The 19326-nt window shown below is 43.1% G+C and overlaps 1 protein-coding gene and 1 pseudogene across 4 annotated transcripts in view; both read right to left on the bottom strand.

Annotated features, from left to right (window-relative positions):
- PATJ (PATJ crumbs cell polarity complex component) overlaps positions 1-6222 on the bottom strand; it is a 369444-nt gene extending 363222 nt beyond the window's left edge. For all 4 annotated transcript variants that reach the window (XM_058657334.1, XM_058657354.1, XM_058657340.1 and 1 more), the window contains exon 1: positions 6111-6222. The gene's annotated coding sequence lies outside the window, so the exon portion shown is untranslated. The remainder of the gene's footprint in view (positions 1-6110) is intronic.
- Positions 6223-9384: 3162 nt separating this feature from the next.
- On the bottom strand, positions 9385-9780 carry LOC101533184 (large ribosomal subunit protein eL32-like; annotated as a pseudogene).
- Positions 9781-19326: the final 9546 nt, after the last annotated feature.

Here is a 19326-nt window from a genome sequence, read left to right as displayed (position 1 = left end):
CTTTCCTATAGCCCTCGAACCTTTTTACCCTATGTAAAGATTGTCAAAAATATAAGAAAAAAAGGAAAAAAGCACAAATCTGGTAACATTGTACATTGAAAGTTTTCAAACCTTTTTAAACACACATTTGACCATACACTACAATTTCGTTATCATTATAAACATACTAATATGCTATATGTGTTTTTAAAATATACATAAAATAGAAACTTCATGAAAGGGAAAGACTTAAATGAAGTTTCTCCGTCATATTCTCACCTTCCTAATGGATCACCTTGAATATCCCTTGGTAGAGGTTAAACGTACAAACTGGTTGGCTATCCAATCTTCTGACTTAACATATTTGCTAAGATAGATTTATGTATTTATTTGTTTGTTCGTTTGAAAAGAAGAGTGACTCAGATAGATATAAAGAAAAAAAAAAGGATATTTTCTGTCTACTAGTTTATGCAAATAGCCCCAACAGGCAACACTGAGTCAGATCAAACCAGGAACCTAGAACTCCATCTGGGTCTCCAATGTGGGTGGCAGGGGCCCGAGCACCCATCATCATGTGCTGTCTCCCAGACTCATTAGCAAGGCTCCAGATCATAAGTTGAGCTCAGATGGGGCTCTGATCAGGAATGCCACCATCACAGGTGGAATCTCTAGCTCATACTTTTAATAAAAACTATATAAACAAAACAGGTCATAAAATTAACACAACTGCATGGTTTTAGGTGATACCTAGGGAAGAGGTCTGAAACTCTGATTGTATATGACCAGGGGAGAAAGAAATACAAACAACTCTACAACTGAACACCCAGCAAGCACTACCCAAACAAAATGAAACCTAGTCTCCCAGTCAGGAAATCTTCAACTAAACAAATCGAACTATTTTGCCAAGAAACGAACAGGGCTTGTAGAATGGAATTTCAAGTTCATTCAATAACAATAATAATAATAATAATAATAATAATAATAATGCCAAGTCTCACTTGTCATCGAAACGTCACCCACCATCAGTCATAGCGTAGATACTGAAACATCACAGTCCACCCCCAACAGTCATACAGCTTCCAAAAACAGTAAGTTTATTACACTCAGCAACTTCCACACCATCATTGATCAAGACAGTCTGCATCATGAATTCTTCCTATCTATAGGATTCTATTGAAGGAAATTATATTATTGTGGTTTTCTTTAAAACCCATGTCCTTAGCCATCACCACTTAATGGAAGAATTGAAAAAAGCTGATGCAAGAAATAAAAATTTAATTCAATTGAAATTTCTGGTTGAAAAAAACTGAAAAGATTATTAACCTCCTCAGATACAGATTTAAAACAAACTAAAGTCCCTGGGAAACACATTTTTCAGACTCACAAGAGCTAACAAAAATGAAGTTAGCTGCTACAGACTGAACAAGACATCTGAAACATCTATCTTGAAACTTCAGAAGATCATTGGCAATCTCTTTGGGAAAACACAGTTACTTTGCCTCTAACTGCACGTGCAAATTGCGCAGCTCACAATTAGATACCATATAACTCACCATTGGGAATTTCCCAAGGCTCAAAGAACCAGAGAGTTTGAAGAATCAACAAGCTATTAAGAGTAAATAAAGTCATCATTTCAGAAGTTATTCAAATATTGAGGCCCAGAGGTAGCTCTAAGCTTCTATTGCTTCCTTTGGAGTACAAAGCTCAGAATGTTTCTAATCCCTTGTTCTCAATACTGATGGGTTGGGAAGTACTGATCTAAAGCCCGTAGGTATAAATGCAATGAATACAAGAGATGATATTACAGAGAGGGATTGTAACTTAAATCATCACTTATAAACAAGAGTGTATGTGCTTCAGTAAACTGAATTATCTAAAGAATAAATATATTTCCCAGCTGTAGGAAACTGTCTAGGTAGCATTGCAGCTAGGCAAGTGCTACACTGCCAAGAGAAAAGCAGCTAATAGTTCGCACGCATTCTGGGTCTGGTTAATGCCAAATGTGTGCTAACTATCCAAGTACGCCAGCATAATTGTCTAATTCTACTTTTTAAAGATAGGTGGGAGGCAAATATACTCTAGTGGCACCATGGCACAGCTGGTTAAACTGCCATCTGTTACACCAGTATCCCATATTAGCAGCACCTCAAGACCCCACTGCTCCACTTCTGATCCAGGTCCCTGCTAATGTGCCCAGAAAAGTAACTGCAGGTGGCACTAGAGCTTGGGTGCCACCTCACACATAGAGTTCCTGCCTCCTGCCCAGGTAGGGCATGGCTGTGGTCACTGCAACCATTCAGGAGTAAGCCAGTGTCTGAAGATCCGTTTTTCCCCTCTAAGTTTGCCTTCTAAATAAACAAATGAAAAAGAACACACTCCTGCTGTTTTCTAACCATTGTCAGACAACAGAAATAGATGAACCACAGTTTCCTCTACCCTCACAAAAATAAAAAAAGGGAAAGAAAAAAATAATAAAATATTTTAACACAGGTTGAACATTTGGAATGCTTTGGAGTAGAAGTGTTTTGGATGTTGGATGTTTTCAAACTTTGGAATATTTTCATATACTTAATGAGATACCTTGAGAATGGAGCCCAAATTCAAATACTAAATTCATTTACATTTCCTATACACCTTTTACAAACAGCGTGACAGAATTCTGCACAGTATTTTTAATGTGACTGCATTTTGACCTCAACTCAAAAATGAAATTTTCCATTTGCAGTGTCATTCCATTTGCACTAAAAATGTTTTAAAGTGTGAAACGTGCCAGATTTCTGGATTATGAATGCTCTGTTTGTGTTTTATTTAAGCTACTATACACAAACTATCCTTAAACTATATAAAGCAGTTAAAATTGTAATTTTTAGGGTTTTTTTTAACATCAATTCTCTTCCCTGATATGTAGGACCACTTCCAGCCCATCTGAATCCCAACTAGTCTAACCTGATTACCACATATACGTGTGTGGGTTACTGTACTGACAGCAAAGCTTTCAGGGAGATCCCTGAAGAGTGTTTTCAGAAAAAAAAAAAAAAAAAAAAACCTTCATTTATCAATTCATTCCATCTCTAAACCTTGCATCTCAAAAACTATCAAAGCAAAAATGCTCACAAAGCAGAATTATTCTAAATTTTTGTTAAAATCTCTATAGCGGTATCAGCATTTCAAAGCAGAGGAACAAAGAGTGGGGGTATCAGTACATAGATTTACAAGATCCGTTCTGGAAACCCACTTCCTTCCAACCTGTTCCAGCATCAGTGAGGTAGATCATTTACAACTAGGAAAACAGAGAACCAGTCCTCACTGAGTCACCAAAAGTCATACAGTTAACGGACCTAATCCCATGTGTGCAAACTCAACGTGCTGTCCAGTTGTATAAGCACAGAAAGATACACACACAAGTGTGTGCCACTGCCACGTTCAATCTACCCCACCGACTAAAGAAAGGGCAACTGACAGCTACTGAGTGTCTCTCCATTAACACCAGAATTTAAGAGGTTTTGAAAAAGCATTACATCTGCACAGAAATACTAAATAAGAAAAAAAAAACGTAATTTTTATTTATTTTGTATTTTCTAAGATTAAGGTAGAATACCCTGTTTTTAAAATTTAAAAGAAAAAATTACTATCAAGGTGAGCAAAGTGTTAAGTACACAATAAAACTCCTCTGTGATTCCCACAACCCAATTTTTGTTAAACTTCAACAAAGCAAGTCATTTTAGACCCACTGGCTATCCAGCAGATGGATAATTTTTAAATGCTATAGTTAAACATAAACACACACACACAGGGACCAGGAAATGCTAAGCTGTCTCAGAATCACACGGTTCTAAAAGTAGATGCACTATGAGAAAATATACATATGTTTTTTCCTTTTTTAAAAGATTTATTTATTTTATTACAAAGTCAGATATACAGAGAGGAGAAGAAGCAGAGAGGAAGATCTTCTGTCCGATGATTCACTCCCCAAGACAGCGCAACCACCAGTGCTGCGCCGATCCGAACCCGGGAACCGGGAACTTCTTCCAGGTCTCCCACACAGGTGCAGGGTCCCAAGGTCTTGGGCCATCCTTGACTGCTTTCCCAGGCCACAAGCAGGGAACTGGATGGGAAGTAGAACTGCCAGGATTAGAACTGGCGCCCATATGGGATCCCGGCGTGTTCAAGGCGAGGACTTTAGCTGCTAGGCCACGGCGCCGGGTCCCATATTTTTCTTTCTAACTTTAAAAAGGCAAGTTGAAATGGTTATTAATGTTATTTCACAAATAGTGGAGGAAAGCATTTCTATGAGCTTTTTCTATTTTTGACAAGTCTATCCAATTTTTCTATAATGAAAATATTAGCTTTATGGTTATAAAAATACTAATATACGGGCTGGTGCTGTAGCGTAGTGGCTAAAAGTCCTCCTCACCTTGCACATGCTGGGGTCCCATAATGGCACCAGTTCTAATCCCGGCAGCTACGATTCCCATCCAGCTCCCTACTTCTGGCCTGGGAAAGCAGTCGAGGACAGCCCAAAGCCTTGGGAACCTGCACCTGTGTGGGAGACCCGGAAGAGGCTCCGGGCTCCTAGTTTCAGATGGGCACAGCTCTGGCTGTTGCAGCTGCTTAAGGTGTAAATCAAAGAACAGAAGCTCTTCCTCTCTGTCTCTCCTCCTCTTTGTATATCTGCCTTCCCAATAAAAATAAAATAAATACTTTTTTAAAAATACTAATATACGACTTGAATTTATCAAAGCACGATTAAACACAGATGAGCACCAAACACAATTTCTTTTCAACTTAGAAAAAACTATTTTCGGGCCAGCACGGTAACCTAATGCCTGAAGTCCTTGCCTTGAATAAGCCAGAATCCCATATGGGTGCCGGTTCTAACCCCGGCAGCTCCACTTCCCATCCAGCTCCCTGCTTGTGGCCTGGGAAAGCACTCAAGGATGGCCCAACGCCTTGGGACCTTTGCACCTGCTTGGAAGACCAGGAAGAAGCTCCTGGTTCCTGGCTCCGGGCTTCGGGTTCGGGTTCGCTCAGCTCTGGCCTGATTCATATTAGAAGTTCTTATCCACAGCACTTTCCGTTTCCCTATTCATTAAGCTTCTAGTTATGTAAGCTATGAAATGATCTTTATAAAGGCTGCTAGGGTCCGAGACAGGCATCCAAACTGGTTACCTAACTAGTTCTAACCCAGCAAAGCAGAGACTGTAGTTTTTCACTCCCAGGCCTCCCTCTCCTTTTCAAACAGTTGTGTCAATAAGTCGGCAGCCAATAGGCGTTCAGCCGGCCTAGAATGCGGATAGTCCAGCTCGGTGAAACTGACACCTTATTCCAAAGTTCTCCAAAAGGTTGCTTGGTCAGTGTAAGCAACACTTGCTGCGCGCCTACCCATGGCCACTGACAAACAACCACCTAGGGAAATAAGGCTCCGACAGGGGCACCCGGTCACAAACCATTTACAAGGAACAGACGCAAGAACCCCGAGAAAACCCCAGGAGCAGGCTGATTCGGCCTGCGCGGTGCGGGAGGGTGTGAAGGGTCCGTAACTGCTTTACTGGACAGGAATCCAGCCAAGTCCCCCGCGGCTCTTTCCGAAGCGGCCCGGAGCCTCAGCTATGAGACCACTAGCCTGCGGGCCAGGAGCCCCGCCCCCCACCCCGACGCTGGCCACCCCTGGCCGGGACGGCCACCACCTGTTCACGGTCACCGGTGGGCGAAGGGCTCCGCCGGCTCTGAGGGTGCCGGAGACGGGGCACCCAAGTGGACACCGAGTCTCACCCGCGCCCTTCCCGGACACCGGCGGACCCAGATTAGAGGCCGCCAGGGCCTCCAGGGGCTGGGCGGCTCCCCCGCCGGCGGCCTCTGCCGCGGGCCCTACGAACCGGGACAAGAACCACAGTGAGGTCACCGGACCGGGCACGGGAGGCCGGCGCCCCGGCTCGCCTCCCGACGCCGCGGGGGCGCTCTCAGGGGCTCCCCTCACAGCTAGTGTGGCCCCTCGGATGGCCCCGGGAGCCCTGAGCCAGCGAGCCGCGCGCCCGGAGCGGGGAAGACGGGCCGGGGACACGGCGGGGACACGGCGGGGACACGGCGGGAACTCGGGACACGGGGGGCGCGCGGCGCGTCCCACGCTTTACCTGGTCCGGAGGAGGCGCGGGTGGCAGCCTGGGTCGGGAGGGCTCGCCGTCGGCCCTCCCTCACCTGGGCGGAAGTGAGAGGCCCAAGGCGGCCGCGCCTCACCTGGAGGCCCTCCCCTCGCCCAACCCTTCCCGTCGCGGGCGGAGCCCGGGTGGGGGCGGCTCCGGGGAGGCCGGTGGGGCTGGTTGGCTGCACCGCTTGTTGCAGATGAAGTTCAGCCGAGAGGGGTCTAGAGTGTGGGGCAGCGTGGGCAGAGGAAAGGCCGCGCAGTGGGCGCAGCCGACACAAACCAGAGAGCTCCGGCTGAACAGGTGTGTTGGAAGAGTTGGACGGAAGCAAAAGGGAAGACGTTATGGAAAGCCTTGGGACAAGCTTAGTCAGCTTGGTTCTCTCCATCGTATTTTCTGGAGCCTCTAACAAAATCAAGTATTCTAAGCACACCTGTGGGGATTATTATTTTCTTCTTATGTAGCTGAAGGAAAAAATAAACCTAGCCAATTTGCCTGATACATATAGAGCATTAGCTTATAAATTATCCCATTGCCTCCTGGGAAAATACGATGTGGAAACAACACACCTAGTTGATAATGAATTTCCTGAAGTTCAGAACTCAGATAAAATCTTTTTTAAGCCCAGTGTAAATTTCACTGCACATTTTAATAGTTTCGTTCTTTTGGTCACAGTTTGCCTGACACTACTCCAATGTCTTTAATGTAATTAGCATTAGGGTTCTAACCACAGGCAGTTTTGACCCTTTGCCTAATCCACTCAACAATAAAAAGAATCAGTGGCCCATGCTGTGATCCAGGGCATTAAACCACTGCCTATTAACCAATAGACTTGTGTCCTGGCTCCTCCACTTCCAGTCTGGCTTCCTGCTAATGCACCTAGGAGGTAGCAGATGCTGGCTCAAGTGCTTGGGTTACCACTGCCTGCATAAAGAATCCAGATCTGGCTGTTGTAGCCATTTGGTGAGTGAACCAATGGATGAACATTCTCTTCCTCTCTCTCTCCCCCACAACCTGCCTTCCCTCTTTCGTTATGACTCTCAAATGAATCATTAAAATAAAGAGAATCAATTTCCAGACATTTCATTCAACTGTATAAATGCAGGTCCATTAAGCATGGTAGTTGACTCTGGGAAGAAGTCTAGAATTGTATCCCTGTGCTCAAGAAGGATACAGAATACATGTAAGATCATAGTTGTAAGATCATGTGCTTGCCATCTTATGGTTACTACTGTCTGCTTCTTTGAAAGGATGTTCCTTTTTTGTTATTTATTTATTTATTTATTTACTGGAAGACAAATTTTCAGAGAGAAGGTGAGACAAAGAGAAAGATATTTCATCCACTGGCTCACTCCCCAAATAGTTGCAACCAACAGAGCTGAGCTGGTCTGAAGCCAGGAGCCAGGAGCTTCTGGGTTGCCAATGCGGGTGCAGAGCCCCAAGGTTTTGGGCCATCCTCCACTGCTTTCCCAGGCCACAATTAGGGAGCTTAATAGGAAGTAGGGCCGCCATATGGGACCGCGGCAGCCATATGGGATCTTAGCGCATGCAAGACAAGTACGTTAGCCACTAGGCTACTACACTGGGCCCGCAAATTTCTATTTTTTTCTTCCTGTTATTGATTATTGATTTTGTTTTGTGGATTTTCATGTAATGGGATGTATAGTAACCATGTAATGGAGACTATCATATCCAGTGGGATGTTGTTTAACTTCATCGCATTGTAAATTTCTGTTTTTCTTCCTCTTCTTGATTTTTTTTTTGTGGTTTTTCACTTGGGGGGGATTTATAGTGATTGTGTAGTGGAGACTGACATGTCCAGATGTGAGGATACGGTACAGGATGCTTCTCTACTTCCAGATCAAGGATAGACTCCCAAGGAAATTGCTGGATGTGTCTTGACAATGGGATGCTATACTCTCTGACATTGTCCATGTCCACAATGATAGACTTATGACTGTATATAAGTCACTATGTTGTTGTAATAATATGGGAGAACTCAGTGTCCGGGGTGAGGAGGATGGTGGCTAGGGGAGGGGGAACGGGAGATCCCAGGGTCTGTGGAACTGTATCATAAAATGATGATTATATGATAATAATTAAAACAGGGGAAATTAAAAATAAAAAGGCTTTTTCTCTTCCAGAAAATCTTTTCCTCTAAGAATCCATAATTCATACAATGATGAAGAGGAATTTAAGAAGGTTTATTTATATATTTTTATAAGATTTATTTATTTTTATTGTAAAATCGGATTTCCAGAGAGAAGGAGAGACAGAGAGAAAGATCTTCCATCCACTTTCAAGTGGCCATAACAGCTGAAATTGAGCTGATTCAAAGTCAGGAGCCAGCAGCTCTTCCAGGTCTCTCCTACATGGGTGCAGGGTGCTAAAACTTTGGGCCATCCTCAACTGCTTTCCCAGGCTACAGGCAGGGAGCTGGAGGGAAAGTGAAGCAGCCAGGATACGAACTGGCACCTGTATGGGATCCCAGCATATGCAAGGTGAAGACTTTAGCCACTAGACTACCACACCAGACCCTGTTTATGTATTTTGAAAGGCTAACCAATAAAGGAGAGGCTGAGGGATCTTCCAACTACTGGTTCAGTCCCTAAATGGCCACAACAGCCATATTAGGTGCGTTGGATACCAGAAGGAGCCAGAACTCCAACCAGGTCACCCATATCGGTGGGATAGCTCATTTACCTGAACTTTCTTCTGCTGCTTTTCCAGATTCATTAATAGGGAGCCAGACTGGATGTCGGGTAGCTGGATTTCCATTGACAAGCAGCAGTTTAACTCACTATGCCACAATACCAGCCCTGGGTAATTTAATTTTTAAGAACATAAGTCAGAACTTTTTTTTTTTTTTTGCAGTTTTAAAGGTTTAATTTTTTTTTAAAGATTTTATTATTATTGGAAAGCCGGATCTACAGAAAGGAGGAGAGACAGAGAGAAAGATCTTCCATCCGATGATTCACTCCCCAAGTGAGCCGCAACGGGCCGGTACGCACCAATCCGATGCTGGGACCAGGAACCTCTTCCGGGTCTCCCACGCGGGTGCAGGGTCCCAAAGCATTGGGCTGTCCTCAACTGCTTTCCCAGGCCACAAGCAGGGAGCTGGATGGGAAGTGGAGCTGCCGGGATTCGACCCGGCGCCCATATGGGATCCCAGGGCGTTCAAGGCGAGGACTTTAGCCGCTAGGCCATGCCACCGGGCCCTCAAGGTTTAATATAAACAAAAATAAAAATATGGCACTCAGGTTGTCTATTCATTTTGTTCATTGTGCCTGGCATTGGGGTTGGTGACTCTGATGACCAAATGGGCTGCTCTTTCCTCGTTGTCTTTGCTGTTCTTGGAGGAAACTTTTGAGCAATCTCCACACAGTAAGATTTGTTGCATATTAGCAGGACCTGCAGCTCCTTGCCACTGTAGGGCAGGAACTTCTGGAAACCACTGGGCAGCCTGTGCTTTGTATTCCTGGTGCTCCCACAACCAGTGTCGGATGTCACGATGTGGCTGTCAAACCTCCTCCGCACCCTGTTGTCAGGACATCTGGATTTCCACCACTAATGTGGACATATCACTTGGATTGTGCCAGATGGACTTCTTGGTACTCTTTTGGAGGATCTTGTGTTTCACAAGAGATCTGAGAGCAGCCATGATGCTGAGCAGAAGGTTGCCAACCCCACAAGTGGTGTGATGAAGAGAAGGGGAGAAGTCTGAATTTTTGAGCTGCAATTCTGAGACTCCATCTTCTTAAATCCATGCCCTTGGCAAGTTACTCAACCCTTCCAATTCTCTTTGGTGAAACTACAGTGATAGCGCTCCCTTCATAAGGGAGCTTCAAAGGTTAAATAGGGGGCCCATGCACTTCATGTGCCTGGTATGTGGAAAAGAATAAATGCAACACACGGGTAGAAGTAACTGGGGCAAGTATCTGTGACGGCATGAGAAAGCCCAGAGTCCTCACCAATAAAGGAAGACACAAGGGCTGTTGGAGGACCTGCAAATAGCAGAGGAGATTGTCTTTCATTTCTAAAAAATCTAAAAGTCAGACCAAGTGCAGTAGCATAGTGACTAAAGTTCTCCCCTTGCACGAGCCAGAATCATACATGGGTGCCAGTTCATACCCCAGCTGCTCCACTTTCCAACCTGCTCCCTGCTTGTGGCCTGGGAAAGCAGTCGAGGACGGCACAAAGCCTTGGGACCCTGCACCCATGTGGGAGAACTGGAAAAAGCTGCTGGCTTCTGATCAGCTCAGCTCCAGCTGTTGTGGCCATTTGGGGAGTGAACCAGCAGATGGAAGATCTCTCTCTGTCTCTCCTTCTCTCTGGAAGTATTTCAAACAATAAATAAATAAATCATTAAAAATTTTAAATCATTGGATTTTTTTTTAAGTTGGTCACTAGAAGAGACCCATGTGGGTTCTGACAGCTAGGCCAGGCTCAGTCACAATTTGTTGTTAATTTTTTTTTTTTTAGGATTTATTTATTTTTATTACAAAGTCAGATATACAGAGAGGAGGAGAGACCGGAAGATCTTCCACTCGTTGATTCACTCCCCAAGTGGCTGTGACAGCTGCAGCTGAGCCAGTCTGAAGCTAGTATCCTGGAGCCTCTTCTGGGTCTCCCACACAGGTACAAGGTCCCAAGGTCTTGGGCCATCCTCAACTACTTTCCCAGGTCATAAGCAGGGAGCTGGATGGGAAAGTGGAGCTGCCGGGATTCGAACCAGCAGCCATGTGGGATCCCGGAGTATGCAAAGTGAGGACCTTAGCCTTTAGGCTACCGTGCCTTTCCCTGATTATTTTTTAAAACAATGTCCTAATGGGGTTGAAATCAACTTGGTCAAGAACAAAGAAATATCACAATTATGTGGGGCTATTTTGTATTGCAATCTATGAAAATACAGATTCTAGGAACTCTGAAAATGTACTCTAGAACCACCTGCTGGTTCACTCCCCCAAGTGGCCGCAATGGTCAGGTCTGAGCTGATCCTCTGCCAGGAGCCAGCAGCTTCTTCCAAGTATTCCATGCAGGTATTTTGTCCCAAGGCTTTGGGCCGCCCTATACTGCTTTCCCAGGCCTACATGGGATCCTGGTGCATGCAGGGCAAGGACTTGAACCACTAGGCTACTGCTCTGGATCCCTGGCTGCTCCATTTTTTTTTTTTTATCCAGCTCCCTACTCATGGGCTTGAAAAAATAGCAGAAAATGACCCAACTGATTGGGCTCCTGCATGTTTATCAGAAAATTGGAAAATCCTGCTGGTTCCTGGCTTTTGACAGACCCAGCTCTGGCTATTGCAACCATTTCTGCAGCAAACCAGCAGGTGGAAGACCTCTCTCTCTGGTACCAAAGTAAATCAGCCAGGACACAAACCATACCTATATGAGATGTTAGCATTGCAGTTGGAGGATCAGCTTGCTATGCCACCATGCCAGTTCCCATTATGTCATTTTCTTGTCAAGAGTTCTGATTGGCAGTAACAAGCATCAATCTGTTTTCAAAGCAAGGAATTTGATGTTTTTAACTAACTTACGGGCAGCAAGTGGGTTTTATCAGTGGTTAGGAAAAGTCACTAATTTGCAGTTTGGTCTAATCCAAAGATCAGCATGCACTCAGGTACAAATGCAGGCCAACCAAAGCTTCAGGTGGGATGTATCTGAAACCTGATTGCCTCCCAACCCATGTTAAGTGCCCCCAAATAAGGGCTAGAGTTTTGTTGTAGCATCCCAAATGCTTGTGTTGTAGCTCCATGTTCATGGCCTGGGAAAAACACCAGAAAATGGCCCACATGTTTGGGTCCCATTATGCATGCGGGCGACCTACAAAAAGCTCCTGGCTTTCACATGCCCTAGCTCCATGCTTCTTGTCCTCTCTCAATAATCCTGAGTTTTGGGCCTGGCACATTAACCTAGTAGCTAAATCCTTGCCTTGCATGAACCGGGATCCCATCTGGGCACCGGTTTGTGTCCCAGCTGCTCTACTTCCCATCCATCTCCTTGCCTGTGGCCTGGGAAAGCAATAGAGGCTGGGCCAGGGCCTTGACCCTGCACCTGCATGGTAGGCCCAGAAGAGGTTCTTGGCTTGGGATCAACTCTAGCCAATGTGCCCTTTTTGGGGAGGAAGCCAGTGGACAGATCTTTCACTCTACCTCCTTCTCTGTATATCTGCTTTTCCAATAAAATGAAATCTTATTAACATCATACTAATAATAATTCTGATTTTCAAACAAATAAATATATCTTTGAAAAAGAGTACCTTGGACCCGGCGCCATGGCCTAGCAGCTAAAGTCCTCGCCTTGAACGCATCAGGATCACATATGGGTACAGGTTCTAATCCTGGCAGCCCTGCTTCCCATCCAGCTCCCTGCTTGTGGCCTGGGAAAGCAGTACAGGACAGCCCAAAGATTTGGGACCCTGCACTCATGTGGAAGACCTGGGAGAGGATCTGGGCTCCTGGCTCCTGGTTTCGGATCGGCACAGCACCAACCGTTGCGTTCACTTGGGGAGTGAATCATCATATGGAAGACCTTCCTCACTGTCTCTCTTCCTTTCTGTATATATCTAACTTTGCAATAAAAATAAATAAATCATTAAAAAAAAGAGTGAATCTAGTCTGGGAATACCTCAAGGTTTCTTTGGAGATCTCCCCAATCGAACTGCTGGACTCAGAACTCTAACCAAGAAAAGACAGAAGACAGGACAGGTCAATCATTCATCTCAGCTATATGTTGGCAGCGAAATATGGGGCGAACGGAGACTTTATGATGGACCATATCAATCAGTGGACGACCTTATCGAGTGAAACTGGCAGCGATTCATAACTGGAGAACTATTAAAACTACTTGAGCAAATATCTCAGAGCATGCCCCACATCCAGGACTTGGGGTGGGCGGGAAACCGGGTGGGGCTTCTTCCTCAATATCCCCCTTTACCTCAGATACATGATGGAAAAAATATGGACATAATAGTATTACCCACTTCCCTATACCCCCTGAACCTTTTTTTTTACTGCAATTAACTATGTAAAGATTGTCAACAACAATGCAATAAAAAAAAAAAAGGAAAAAAAAAAAAAAAGAGTGCCCGAAAACAATGCTACTTCTATTTTATTTTCTATCTTGGTTGGGCTCCTGAATATGATTTTGAATATAATATAGGATTTTTTTAAAATGAAAGATCTAGGAAGCTGTATGCAAAATAAATTGACCAAACTGGGCAAAGGGCCCTGAATAAATAGAGAAACCGCAGATCCCTACAGCAATGAACAATACCCAAATAGGAGTTGACAGTAAAAGATTAAGAAAAAGAATGAACATATAAGGAATGAGATGGTTACTGATGGTTACAGAATAACAAGAAAAAATATTTTTCTTCTATTTTAATTTTTTAAAGATTTATCTATTTTTGGGCCTGGTGGCGTGGCCTAGAGGCTAAAGTCCTCGCCTTGAACGTCCCGGGATCCCATATGGGTGCCAGTTCTAATCCCGGCAGCTCCACTTCCCATCCAGCTTCCTGCTTGTGGCCTGGGAAAGCAGTCGAGGACAGCCCAATGCTTTGGGACCCTGCACCAGTGTGGGAGACCTGGAGGAGGTTCCTGGTTCCCGGCTTCGGACTGGCGCAGCACCGGCCATTGCAGCTCACTTAGGGAGTGAATCATGGAATGGAAGATCTTCCTCTCTGTCTCTCCTGCTTTCTGCATATCTGACTTTGTAATAAAATGAATAAATCTTAAAAAAAAAAAAGTTTATCTATTTTTATTGGAAAGTCAGATATACAGAGAGGAAGAGAGACAGAGAGGAAGATCTTCCATCTAATGATTCACTCCCCAAGTGAATGCAATGGTTGGTGCTGCACCGAACCAAAGCCAGGAGCCAGGAACTTCCTCCAGCTTTCCCACACGGGTGCAGGTTCCTAAGACCTTGGGCCGTCCTTGACTGCTTTCCCAGGCCACAAGCAGGGAGCTGGATGGGAAGTAGAGCTGCCAAGATTAGAACTGGCGCCTATATGGGATCCCGGGGCATTCAAGGTGAGGACTTTAGCTGCTAGGCCATGCCACTGGGCCCATAGTCAGATTTATTTATTTATTTATTTATTTATTTATTTATTTATTTATTTATTTATTTCACTCCCCAATGCAATTACATTGCATTATGTGACACAGTTTTATAGGTACTGGGATTCCCCCCACCTCTCCCCAAACCCTACCCCCATGGTGGATTCCTCTACCTTGTTGCATTACTACAGTTCAAGTTCAGTTGAGATTCTTTCATTGCAAGCATATACCAAACATAGAGTCCAGCATCTTATTGTCCAGATAAGTTCAACGGCTTGTTGGGGAGACCTTCTCTGATCTGAAAGTAGAGCCGGCAGAGTATCATCCTGAAAAATTAAAAGCCCCAACATGAGCAACAATTTATAATGTTATGGAATTAATTGACATAGTACTGAGTAACCAATATGTTAAAAAAAAAAAAAAAAAAAAAAAAAGCAAGTTCTTGGGCCCAGCGCAATGGCATAGTGGTTAAGTTCCTTGCCTTGCATGTGCCAGGATCCCACTTTCCATCCAGCTCCCTGCCTGTGGCCTGGGAAAGCAATTGAGGACGGCCCAAGGCCTTGGGACCCTGCACTTGCCTGGGAGACCTCGAAGAGGCTCCTGGCTTCGGATTGGCTCAGCTCCAGCCATGGTGGCTGCTTGGGGAGTGAATCATCGGACAGAAGATCTTCTTCTCTGTCTCTCCTCTCTGTATATCTGCCTTTCCAATAAAAATAAATAAATCTTTTAAAAAATGCAAGTTCTTAACCACATCCTGTTACTTCTTCATTGACATTTCAATTTTAGTTTATATACAACCGCGTTCTATACACCTTAAAATGGGTATGGATTGCTATTCAGCTGTTTCGTGCCCATTTTCATTATACTATTTAGCACTTTATAGCGTTGAAGCATAATTTTGCTGAACCTGGCTGTTTTTCAGGTAGCCTGGACTGGCTTATAACTCTACCAAGACATATGTCAACAATTGAGGTGCAGAATAGTTTTAGGAGGGGTGTGCAGAGAAATCTTCAATACACTAGTGAGGAGTAACTAATCTTTGTGTCCCACCTAGTAAAGTATAAGTGAATCCATGCTTACCATTTCTTGTCTGATTCTAAGCTTTGCTTGTTGTTCTCTATCTATTCTAGATTTTTTTGTTTGTTTGTATTTTTGTCTTGAGGGGTTTCCAGAGCGATTCTGATGGTCATTGCCAGAGAGGGTGGGGACCCAAAGTTGAAACCAAGCCTGGACCAGAGAGAGCTCCCCTCCCTATTCTCATGGAAGTTTACTGTTCTTCTGTTTCTGGGAACTGCTCAGGGCTCTTGGCTGTTGTTCTGATGCCCTTGGATCCTGCGAGGAAGAATTTGGACTTTTTACATCCCATGTGGTAGATCTAAGCGGGAGTGGATGACCTCAGAGTTCTTGGCCTCCGAAGGAACTCCAATTCCCCGCGGTCTCCTTGGTAGTTGGAATGTAATCCTTGGTGCTCATACTGATAGTCCTTGGTGAGGATCCGGGAGTCTTCAGGGTTGGGATACAAGCCTCCTCCTGTACCCCTGCTCCGCTCTGGGGTACCCCTCCTGCTCTGTGCATATGACCTCCTGTTAAGAGGTTGTCAGGATCGCTCTTGATTCCACCTATATGTCTTTGTAGTTTAACTATTGTCTAATTCTGGTTTGAGTCAGTTGTCTATGAGTTACCAGTTATGATCCTGATAGGTTGTATTTCACGTCTTCCTCACACATTCTAGGGAGATGGAAGATTTCTCTGCTCTCCCACTCCATTATGGAATAACATACGGTATTAAAAATGTATTAGGTTTTACGGTTCTTTGATGCAGATCATAAGCAGTCTGACTCACATTGATTGTTGGTTCATTGGTTACATCACAATATTTTATTGCATGTGGAATAGGTTGTTTGAGGTTGAGATAATATTACAGTTTACAAGTACTGTTTTTCGGATTGACATCATTTCATGTTAAATTAAAGCAAACATGTGGTATCTAACCTTTTGGGATTGGCTCATTTCCCTTAGCATTATGGTTTCTAGTTAGGGCCCTTTTATTTTAATTTTATGATACAATTCCAGAGGCTCTGGTATGTCCTTTACCTTCTCCCCAAGTCCCCTGCCCCAACTGATTTCTTCCATATTATTACAATAGTATAGTCCTTCAGAAGATGTCATAATCCATCATTCTATTTAAATGTATCCTATGGTTATGGTTATAGACAATGACAGACAGTCCAGCATCCTAACATCAAAATATATCCAATAGTTTCATTGGAAGTCCATCTTTTTTTGTTTGTAGATTTTTAAGATTTATTTATTTCTATTGGAAAGTCAGATATACTGAGAGATGAGAGACAGAAAGAAATGTCTTCTGTCCGCTGATTCACTCCCCAAATGGCGGCAATGGCTGGAGCTGCTGTGATCCGAATCCAGGAGCCCGGATCCTCTTCTGGGTCTCCCACACGGGTGCAGGGTCCCAAGCCTTCAGATTGTTCTCAGCTGCTTGCTTTAGCCCCTAGCTTGCCACACCAGACCAAGGAGTCCATCTTTGACTTGGAAATAGAGATGCATACTGCATTGTATATTCACATGATATGATAGTCTCTATTATACAGTTACTATATATTCCCTTAAATGAAAAGCTGTAAAATAAAATCAACAAGAATAAAGTTTAAAAAAATTACAACACAATGAAGTTAAATAACATGCTACTGAATAACCAATGTGTCCCTGAAGAAATGAAAAAGCAAACAAAAAACCTACAAGAATCAAAATTAATTAAACGTAAAAATGATTCCAGAGCAACCATTCCAATCCTGGCTGCTCCACTTCCAATCCAGCTCCCTGTTAATGCAATGGGAAAGCATCAGCAGGTGACTCACTTGCTTGGGTTCCTGCCAGCCATCAGGCAGACCTCAGTGCGGTGTTTTGGTTTGGTCCAGCCCCAGCCATATGGTCATCTGTACACAAATGCAAAATCTGCTTCTGTGTCCCCTCTTTCTGTTACTCTGCTTCTCAAGGAGATAAAATAAATGTAAAATCAAACCAAAAACCCTACCAATTAATTTTGTTATTTTGTCTTAGTTTTTAAGAGGCAGGAATCTGATACAACCAGTTTTTGATAGATCACTGATATTCAAGATGAGATATGTTTTTGGCATACTAAACTAGGCTTTATTGAGTGGTGAATCAGAATAGCTTAATTGAGTAGGAGGCAGTTAGATCAGTGTACCAAAGAGTAAACACATTCAGAAATATTTGAGTCAGGAGCATGGATACAGTAAAATTCCAAATGTGCAGAAAGGAGGAATAAAAACCTAACAGAACCCTGATACAAATTTGTCACTAGAGAAAGAAATTGCCTATCACAGTCAAAAAAGAAGTTCAAGAGGAACAGTCTTTCACCTTTTAATGCTTTTATGCTAACCAGAGAAACTGGAATTGGGTTGGCATTCTCGGCAAGTTTTGCCATGGAGGCTGAGCTATCTGTTAATGCCCTTAGGCGTGTGTCAAGATCTGAGAAATGAGATGTAATGTATGCAGCCTTAGAATCCCTGAGGAAGCTTTCTGTAGGTTTCAGTGGTAATCCTCTTTCCTAATGTTTCTGCACAACCATTTCCAGCTTGGGTGGTGCTACTCATTTCCTTTGCTTTCAGCACAATTCTACAGAATTTATACAGCTTTTTATGGGACAAAGAAATTTGTCAATGTAAACAAGATTCAAGTTCTTACTAAATATTAAAAACCTAGTGATCATGTGCAAAGAAAGCCATACCTTTCTACACTTTGAGAAAAGAGATTAAAGGAAAGTAAGATGAGAAAGTGAGTTTTTGTTTTTATATCAGTTCCAGAATCAAAAATTTTATATTGTTTTCTTCCCATAGAAACCTTCTTTGTTGATTTTAATTTATACATTGTAGGAAAGAATATTCATTGAAACTAGAGATTTTTGTAATGTATTAACTAGAAAAGCAGCAGTATTTTCGATTGTTACTTGTTTAAAACCTACCAAAATGATCAGTAATATCAGACGTCAGTAATATTGTAGTAGTCAGTATGAAAACATCTAATTTTGTCATAATTTCAATAAGTTCAAATCAGAAAGTTGTTTCCTTTAAGCATTTGATTTTCTTTAGACTGCATTTTCAAAAATAAAACAGAATTCTGAAAGAGTCAAAATGGTATTCAAAATGCAAAGTTACTTTTATTATCAAATAATAGATATACAAGACATTCTGTATATATCAAGATACAAGATAAAATCTCCAAAGGGATTTTATCTAACCCTTAACCTCTAATCTTTTCTTAAATCTAATCTCAGCATAATGCTGAGGGATGGTGATGAGATGTAGATTGTCCATACTATTCCATATTATTGATTGTTTTGTTTTTCTTTAAATTGAGTGGTTAGTTTTCTAGGTTGTCCATTTTTACATAATCATGCATCCTAAAATATATGTTGATTCAGTGTTCCTGGAGTCTTAATTACTCTGATTATAGTGACAACTGATTATAGTGACAAAACATAATGTTTCAAATCCTACCGTGGGGCAATAGTTTAACAAAACGTTTGTCTCACTACAGTGGCAACTAATTTTTTTTAAAGATTTTACTTATTTTTATTGGAAAGTAAGATATACAGAGAGGAGAAGAGACAGAGGAAGATCTGTCTGATGGTTCACTCTCCAAGCAGCCTCAAAGGTTGGAGCTGAGCTAATCCAAACCCAGGAGCCTCTTCCAGGTCTCCCCCGTGGGTGCAGGGTCCCAAGGCTTTGAGCCATCCTTGACTGCTTTCCCAGACCACAGGTAGGGACCTGGATGGGAAGCGGGGCACCAGGATTAGAACTTGGTGCATGCAAAGTAAGGACTTTAACCACTACCCTATCGCGCGGGCCCAGTGGCTACCAATTCTACATTAAGAAACATCAAATTGTATTTTAACTAATGCTACTTTTCCCTACTGAATATAAAATTTCTGAATTCCTGCCTCCTCATGTTTTTGAATTCCTGGAGTCTAGCCTAACACTGGGTACATAGTAAATGCTTTTTTTTTTGGAAAGAGAGGGGAGGGAGGAGAGAAAAACGGCAAAAAGGAAGAAATGAAAGGGAAGGAAGGAGAGAGAAAGGAAGGAGTTCACTCAAAGTAGTTTA

The sequence above is a fragment of the Ochotona princeps genome, chromosome 2 (genome assembly GCF_030435755.1).
Source record: "Ochotona princeps isolate mOchPri1 chromosome 2, mOchPri1.hap1, whole genome shotgun sequence".
Lineage (NCBI taxonomy): Eukaryota > Metazoa > Chordata > Mammalia > Lagomorpha > Ochotonidae > Ochotona > Ochotona princeps.
Note: the sequence above shows the minus strand (reverse complement) of the source record. Positions and strands in the feature narration are given on the sequence as shown.